General features: G+C 49.6%; 1 protein-coding gene across 1 annotated transcript in view; it reads right to left on the reverse strand.

Moving 5' to 3' along the window:
• Positions 1-8,657, reverse strand: part of RNF19A (ring finger protein 19A, RBR E3 ubiquitin protein ligase) — a 184,782-nt gene extending 176,125 nt beyond the window's left edge. Inside the window, 1 exon segment of the mRNA XM_025210728.1 lies at positions 8,639-8,657. The gene's annotated coding sequence lies outside the window, so the exon portion shown is untranslated.
• Between the last annotated feature and the right edge of the window lie 361 nt (positions 8,658-9,018).

The raw sequence follows: 9,018 nt of genomic DNA on the forward strand, positions 1-9,018 counted from the left end.
GCTAGCCTGAGTTCCATCTCTGCCTTGGCCTTCCTAATAGCCCTCCTACACTCCCAGGCCGAGGAGGAGTACTCCTCCTTGGTGATAGCTCCTCCCTTCTACTGGTTGTACACCCCGCTTTTAGTCCTCAGGCATTGCTAAATGCCCTTGCTGAGCCAAGGGGGTTTCTGAGCACTCTTACCCCACTTGCTTCTCTCAAGGATTGTTATCCTTTGGGCCTGGAGGATCGCCCCCTTATGGTACAACCATCCCTCGTGGGCTCCAATCTCCTCTACCTTCTGGGTCCTCAATACCTCCCCCACTAGTCTCCTAAGCTCATTGAACGTGGCCCTTCTGAAGTCAAGGGCTTTAGCCTTGGTGTAAGCCCTTGATGCCCTGTGTTGGATAGTGAAATCCAGCAGGTGATGATCACTATTGCCCAGGTGGTCAAGGACCTGCAGTCCCCTCATCAGGTCATCCCCTGTGGCCAGGACCAGGTCCAGCAAGGCGATACCCCTAGTGGGGCTGTGCATTTCCTGGATAAGGTGAAGGTCCTGTAATACAGCCAGGAACCTACACGAGTGGTCAGACCTGGCTGCCTGCTCCTCCCAGCAAATGTCTGGGTAGTTTAGGTCACCCATGACAATAACATCCTTTGACCTAACCGCCTCCATAAGCTGACCGGAGAAGTCTTGGTCCAGCTCTTCCCCCTGGTTGGGTGGTCTGTAGTAGACACCCACTGTAAGGTACCTTTTGCCACACACCCCTTGTAGTTTGACCCATAGTGTCTCTGCCCGACCCTCCTCTAACCCAAAGCTAATCCTTGATGATGTGAAGTGCTCTTTGACATAGAGCGCAACCCCCACATCTTTCCTCTCTGTCCTGCCTCTTCTATATAGGGTGTATCCCCAAATACCTGCCACCCAGTTGTAGGTAGGATCCCACCAGGTTTCTGTGAGCCCTACTAAGTCTGGGTTCTTACTCGCAATCAGGAGGCACAGTTCCTCCTGTTTACTCCCCATACTATGAGCATTAGTGTAGAGGTACCTGAGGCCTCCTGAGGGTGTACGAGCCTCTCTCCCACTCCCAGGACAGTTGTGGCCCCCTACTCCCAGGACATTAATGCTTACCTGGGCTTCCCTTCTTCTTGTCACCCTGCATGCTGGTGAAGCATCCTTTCCACTTGAAGCGGCCCCTTTCCTTCAAAAAGCCTGAGGCAAAATTGGGCAAAATACCCTCCTCACCTGGAGGGGGAAGGGCTGGGGGAATCGCGAACCTCGCCCCTCCTGGTGGAGACTCCCCCTCGCCCGGTGGAGTCTCCCCACCCCCATGCCAGGCATACCCAGCTGGGTCTGGTGCCAGGCCAGATGTGGTGCATTTCTACCCTGTGCCCCACTCAGAGATTTCATAGACATTAGGGCTGGAAGGGACCTCAGAAGATCATTGAGTCCAGCCCCCTGCCCCAGGGGCAGGAAGTCAGCTGGGATCATAGGATCCCAGCAAGATAAACATCCACATTTCTCTTGAAGGCGTTCAAAATAGGTGCTTGAACCACCTCTGATGGCAGGCTATTCCAGACCTTGGGGGATTGAGGGGGTGGGCATGAGCTGATCCCAGCCTGGCTCTCTGGGCTACAGAGCAGGGGGAAGAAAAGCTCCTTCTACCAGGGCTTTTCCTCCCCTTCCTATACTGCCCAAGGCTACAGGGTCCTGGGAGTCTGTTCTTCTGCCCTGAGCCCATTGGGCTGACAGGCAGGAAGCAGGTTGGGGAGCAGAGGCTTTACTGCCTCAGCTCTGTGACAGCTAGGGACAGGGCCAGCCCTGCTCCATTGGAGCAGACACCATAGCTCAGAGCTGCAAAGCACCCTGGGATCTTGGGGGATTGTGAGTTAACTTGAATGAGGAAGAGAGCTGGGACAGAAGTTCCATAAACCAATTTGACCTAAATCAATTAAGTCTGATAGTATCTCCATCTAGGGCTGCCAACTCTGTTTGAATCTTTTCTGGGAGGTTTCATCACATGACATGCCTGCTACACAACACAAATGTGCCTACATGCTTGCATATATCTCTTATGGATTACAGTGTGTAGATTTTACGTCAGGAAGGCAAATGCACGTTACTATTACATTTTAAAAACCCACTGGAATACAGTATAAATCAAATGCAACATTTTAATATTTATTTTAATGAATACCTTATCATTTATCTCTGGGTGACTCTCAGCAGTCTCCTGGGCAAAGTAGAGACATTCAAAAAACCTGGATTCAATTTTTGCAGGTTAGTCTAACCTGCACAGATAGAACCAACTTGCAAGTGAATAGACATTCACTTTTGATTCCGGAAATGCAGCCACTTACCTACAGTGGCTCAGGCTAGAAGCTGGGGGGCACTAGAGAAAGCCCTCCTTTCCCTTTGGAAGCAGCCAGAGGGCTGGAGGGAAGCTGATTGGGGGGGTGGCCAGGCCCTGGCAGGCCACGAAGTATGATTGGGGAGGGGTTTAAATCCCCAACCTGGCCTGCAGGGACCCCAGCTAGAGTGTGCCAGGAGAGGGAAGGGGAAAGCAGCCCTTGCCAGGCTTGTCCCCAAGGGTGGGGGGTTGTGGCCAGATACCGGCCAGGGCAGGGCCTCAGGTGAAGCGGGGAGGGAGAAAGATTAAACTCCCCTGTCTCTCCTCTGCCGCACCCACACAGGGACCCCATCCAGGGTCTCCTGGGTTTCCACCCCACTGGCCACTCATGCAGCAGGGGGAGGGGCCAGAGCCGGGCTGGGCAGCAGCCTCAGGTGAAGCGGGGGCAGGGACAGGTATTAAACTCCCCTGTCTTCAATCTTGGGCACGGGCATGGGGACCCCAACCAGGGTCTACTCGGATTTCTGTCCTACTGGCCACTCTCCTGGCTGGGGGGTGTGGCCAGAGCTGACTGGCATGCCCCCGCCATCTGCCCACCTCGCCCAGGGCTGCAGGGCTGAGCCAGGTTGGCCCATGGGTATTGCTTAGGTGGGTGTGGAGGGGCCAGTTTGGGCTGGGCTGCAGGGGCAGGGCCCTTCCCAGCTGGTTGTGGCTCAGGCTGGGGCCACTGGAGCTGTGCACTTGGATTCCTCCTGGCTCCCCATGCTCAGGCAGGGCCGAGCTGTTATAGAGCTGCACCTGGCGAGGAAGGGCCCTACCCCCAGGCCCCGGGCTAGTCCCATTGTGCCTGCCCTCAGCAGTGCCTGCAGCTGACTCTGCTAAGCCCTGGGCTAGGCAGGTGGATAGTGGGGCTGGTCCAGGCCGGGCCATGGGGGCAGGGCCCTTCCCAACCAGCTGCGGGTTAGTGACAGTCCAGCCTGGCATGCATGGGTAGCAGCTGGCTGGGCAGGAGCGTGGAGGTGATGCTACTGCAGGTGGGTGCCTTGGCAGCTGGACTGGCCATGTGGGACATGCCCGCAGCTGCCTGATCCAACTTGGAGGCACCAGCAGGCCTGGAGTGTGGCAACCACCTGCTGCAGGGGCTCATGTACCTGCAGCTGCCACTGCTGCTGCCACACCCCCTGCACAGGGCCTGTGATGATGAGCAAGCACCATGAAGGGGGTGCAGCGGTGGCAGCTGTGGGCACACAAGCCCCTGTGGTGGGTGGTTGCCAGGCTCTGGGTCTGCCGGCACCTCTGAGCCAGGCCAGGCGGCCATGGGCACATCCCACACACTGGCTGCCAGTGTCCCTGCCTGCAGCTGCAGCAGCTTCACCTCCACGCCACTGCCAGGTCACTGCCCATTCACGCCAGGCCAGGCTGTCACAGAGCTGCAGCTGGTTGGGGCTGAGCAGGGCCAGCAGTGAGCGCTGCTGGGGATGGGCACAGATGGGACAGCCTGGGCTGGGTTGAGTCAGGCCATGGGGGCAGGGCGCTTCCCAGCTGGCTGCAGCTCCATGAGAGTCCGGCCTGACCTGGAAACTGTCCATTTAAATTGCTCGTAGGCCAAGTGTCTCAAGTGAAACTGTTTCAAGGATTATACAGCAAGGGGGATCTGTAACTCAGTTATTGTATTTACAGTTATATAGAATGAAAAGCTAATAGTTTTACAGATGTTTCTATATAAACAGCAAGCATAAAAGAAAGAAGTTTAGACATAAAATTAAGATTTACCTCTGGCCTGTGTCCCCCAGATTGGTTATCATGAAATTTATTGCCATAACAAATGCTAAATCATTCAAAAGAGATTATGGGACACTTTAGAATTAAAGTATTCCAGCATTCTCCTCTATATTGTTGTCTCTCCTTTGAGATATTCATTTTGCATTGTATTGTACTTCAGGAGTGAAGCTGAACTGCAATGCAGCATGAGCAATTGGTAGTGGGTTTAATCTGTGTTCAAAAAAAATACTGTGCCAATATCAGGGGAGGTAGTTACTCAGTTCTGGTAGTCTAGTTGGATGACTTCTCACATAGTTTTCTAACATATACAACATCAGAAAATAAAGCAAAGTTATAAAATCCTTCTATTTCTGTTATCAAGTTTTAAATGCTGTGGAAGTATAAAATATAATTTAACCTAGCTGGAAAAAAAATTAATACAATATTATCACTACTACCAAAGTTTTACTTTGAATCTCATGAAATAGGATTCACTTTTTTCAAACCGTAGCTAGAAAAAGTCAAGTGATCACAAAAATAATTTAAAGATAATACTTCTAGTCCTATAAGTGCATAGAAAAGCTTGAAAATATAACTTGAATACAACTTGAAGGGGCAAGGAAAGGCAAACAAGAAAGAAGAAAACAATAAAAAGAGACAGAAAAGAAAGAACCCATATTATTATTATTTTTTTAAATCTCATAATTTTTACACTAATGTTATGCTTTCTAAGATTTCCTGCGTCACAAGATGTGTTTTTAATTCTGAGTTGGCCAGAGAGAGCAAGACAGCGAGAGAAGCAATAGCTAAAGCTGATATATTCATATGTTGCTTTAGGTATTGTTGCAAACCCTTCTTGCAAAATATACTGTTTCCACTTGGACTCCAGGTATTTGCATGTGTAAACCTCATGTACATAGAGCTAACACACAAACTTGCCTCAACTTGGTCATATTTGCCTCATGTACATAGAGCTAACACACATACAAACAAGTGGTGAAGTACTCAGCATCAGCAACTCTTTTAGCTTGTTCAAATACCACTGTACAAAGAATACAGTGGCAATTTAGGTGCCCCTATCTGAATCATGATGTCCCAGGACAGCCCAAAGGGTAGAAACATTCTCATAGCTATACTTTACCAGAGATAGCTAGAGAGGTAGTTTGCCGTGTTAGTCTGAAATCGGGCAGAAGGCAAGGTAGAGATGCACCTTATAGACTAATTGAATCAGAGATGCGTAAGCCTTTGAAAGTGAGAGCTCCCTTCATTAGCAACACATTAGTAAAAAGCCTAAAGAAGAACTACAAAAAGTTGTTTTTCCTTTACTTCTTGATCAGAAACTAAGATTTCTACACCACATTCTTAAGAATTTAAAGATGAGTCAAGTTTCCAGAAAACATTTAATATCACTGTAGATTGACAGAAACATCCAGTAAAACCAAAGCTAAGACGGGGGTAGCAGATGGATTTATTTTACCATGTGTGTTTTTTACTGGTCATCATAGAGCTTAAAACAGACAACACTTCATCAAAGCCTCTACCTACTGAAACCCCAATGCACTTATTCATTTTCTATAGTAGCAATGTTTCATCAGGGGCCCAGCCATCAAAGCACTCTGTCTTGCTGTACATCATATTTTAGAACCAGAGGGATGGTGTGGGAACAGGAGTATGCCTTTACCACCCCCAAATGGGTGCATCTGGCTTTATCTTGTTAACACTCGGCAGTAGGAGATAGAGTTGTTGCTAGGATACAGTCACTGTGCAACAATGGGTTTTTTTGTCTTGAAACGGGACTCAGCGCCAACCTGAATAAACACCATTAATGCTTAAAACTATGCAAAGAAGTAGACAACACAATGGAGTCATTTAATGAAAGGAGAACATCCAACATTTAGACTTTCCCAGGTCAAATTAATCCCATAGAAATTAGAGTGGTTTTACCAGATTGAAATTTAACTCTGCCTTATTTCTATAAAGTGCAAAAAATTAGTAAGATACAGCACTGGCAGTAAGCAAGCCTGTTCCTATTCTGCTTCATAAGTGCTTTCAATGTTTCTGAGCCCCTCCAAGCAGTTCAGTGAGGATGTGACTAATGTGACCAGCTGTTACCTGTCTTCTCTTCTGGTAGGGGAAAGTGTGGGCAGTGCAGGGCCCTGTTTGCAGGGTTGTTTTTGTTCAGCTGGTTTCTGGTTGAGCCACTGACTTCCTGTATGAGAGGGAATTCTGTCTCATTTCCCACTGTGTGAAGCACCCTCTACTTTTACATGTTTCTGTAGCACTTGAGGGAATTTAGGTACTGCAGCAGGTATTAAGTAGCCTGTGGCTTTGGGCCCACAAAGCATATCTTCTCATTGTTTTGTTTATAAAATGAAGCTAAGTTTACTTATCCAATTTCAGAGGGCTATTGAAACATTTAATTGATTTATGCTTATAGGCTAGGGTCAGAAGTTAAATATAAACCGGTATAAGTGATTGAAAACTGATTAAAATCTGTAACCCAATGTCATGATATGGCCATCCCAGAGATGGCCGTGATGTCCCTAGGGCACCATGACCGTGCTGGCTCCACCCTATGGGCACCTACTAATCTCGTCTCCTATATCTTGCAGGTATAACTGATCATAGAATCATAGAAGTAGGGTTGGAAGGGACCTTGTAGATCTTCAAGTCCGACCCCAGGCCTGGGCAGGAGGAAAACTGGGCTCAAATGACCCCAGCCAGGTAGGCATGATGAATTGGAAGGCTGCCCTAGAGTTGCTGCTCAGTCACAGTCCTGACAGACTCCTTTAAACCCTGTGGGTTGTTGGACCCCTTACTGGGTCTCACACTCAGGAGGTGCCTTACGATACCCAACCCCCCAAGCCTTATGGGCTAGATGCATGACTCCAAAACCTCCCCTTTACCATGCTCCATGCCTTAGGCCCTGGGCTCTCGTAGCTGCACCCTCACTGGTGCTGGGCTCTCTGCAAGCCCTATCTGCAGGCCCTCACTGGTGCTGGGCTCTCTGCAAGCCCTGTCTGTGTGCCGTCACTGGTGCTGGGCTCTCTGCAAGCCCTATCTGCAGGCCCTCACTGGTGCTGGGCTCTCTGCAAGCCCTGTCTGTGTGCCGTCACTGGTGCTGGGCTCTCTGCAAGCCCTATCTGCAGGCCCTCACTGGTGCTGGGTGCTCTGCAAGCCCTGTCTGTGTGCCCTCACTGCTGCTGGGCTTCCTGGAAGCTCTGTCTGTGCACTCTCACTGACACTGGGCTTTCCACAGACCTGTCACTGCACCCTCACTGGCGCTGAGCTCTCTGCAGCCCTGTGCTGCACCCTCTGGCACTGGGCTCTCCACACTGTAGTGTGCCCCAGTGAGGTCTCCTCCTCCCCAATAGCCTCAGCCTGGTCCACTGGTTCAAACAACTAACAATGTAAATACAAGCCCCTGGACTACGACACAACAATACTCTGGAATCCACACTCTATCCCTTTTTAGAAGGCAAGCTTCTCTCTCAGTATAATATGCTTCCCACCCACAAGTACTTAACTTAGCCCCTTAATCCTAGCAGCAGCAGCAGAACAGTCAGTCAAACATCTCCAAATAGCTTTCTCTACGAGATGTCCTTTCCCCTTGGCTGCTGCCAGAGAATTAACCCTCTAGTCCCAGCCCTGGGCCTTACCCCTGCCCAGGGCCCTGCCTCCTTCCAGTCAGCTGACCGGGTGCAAGTGCAGGCTCATTCCCTCATTTGCCTGCTGCCACGGCAACCTGCACCTGTGGGGGTCCTACCTGACTCCTAGGGCCCTCTCCTAGGCAGTTTCTTCCCATAAAGGAGCAGGCACACCTTAGTGCCCGGCGACACCCAACAGAAGATGAGCGCACATAAACTGTTTTCAAAATGGCTGAAACTGGTTTATGATAACTCTGGATGGATATAGTATCAGACTTAATTGATTTAGGTTAAATCAATTAATTGAACTTCTGCCCCCCAGATCCCCTCCAGATTGAAGCAGCAGGGCAGGGAGGCATGCTCTAGCACCCATTGACTTCTGGCCTGGGCTACTTCAGGCATGTAGCTGCATTTCTGGAATCAAAAGTGAATGTCTGTTCACTTGCTTATCAGTTCAATATGCAGCTTAAACTAACCTGTGAAGACTGAACTGATTCAGTCTCAGGCTTTTTGACTGTCTGTGCTTAGCCATAAAGGGTTCCCAGACCCTTATCTAGAGACAGCTGTAAAGGGGGTGACAACTTGTTTACCAATAAGGTGTTGAACTGAACCACCAGTCAGCAGACAGATTAAAGAAGGGGTCTGGGGTCACTGTGGAAGAGTACTTGAGACAAGTAGGTTGGTACCCAGCAGGAGAAAAAAAGTGGACGTGTACAGACAAGGATTAAAGCTCAAAGATGAGCTGCCCTTTTGAGGCTGAGGGAATCTGCACCATGGTAAAGGACAGCAGGCTCTACATCTGCTGCAGCCTAAATCATTTCTTAACCTTCTCAGTCCATGCCCAGACCAGCCAGGGAGCCATGTCCACTGCACTGGGTAGTTCTGTGTTGTCCTCTACTCACATTTGTCTCCCAGTAATCTAACTCTTCAGTTCTTGATTCTCCTGTGTCCCAGCTTCACTCAGATGTTGAGTGGTGAGGCTTCCTGAGCTCAGCCATTTGGCCTCAGCATAAGCTAAAGATGCAGAGAAGCAGCTGAACAATGAGATACATCAGAGCTTTGTTCTCCCAGCTGGCTTCCTTCCTCCTCACTGTTCCTATGCCTCAGAGCTGGAATATGCCCTCTTTCTCTTGATGGGGGAGGGGCATGGAGAAACCTGAGTCAGTTTTCTTGTACAGGAGGAATTCCACACAAGCACCACCTGGCTGCTTTAAAGTTGCTCTGTGCTGCTCTACACAGCACAAAGGGACCTTGACTGACTGGAGAATACAGCTGCTATTGT

Source organism: Alligator sinensis, unplaced genomic scaffold, assembly GCF_000455745.1.
Source record: "Alligator sinensis unplaced genomic scaffold, ASM45574v1 scaffold974_2, whole genome shotgun sequence".
Lineage (NCBI taxonomy): Eukaryota > Metazoa > Chordata > Crocodylia > Alligatoridae > Alligator > Alligator sinensis.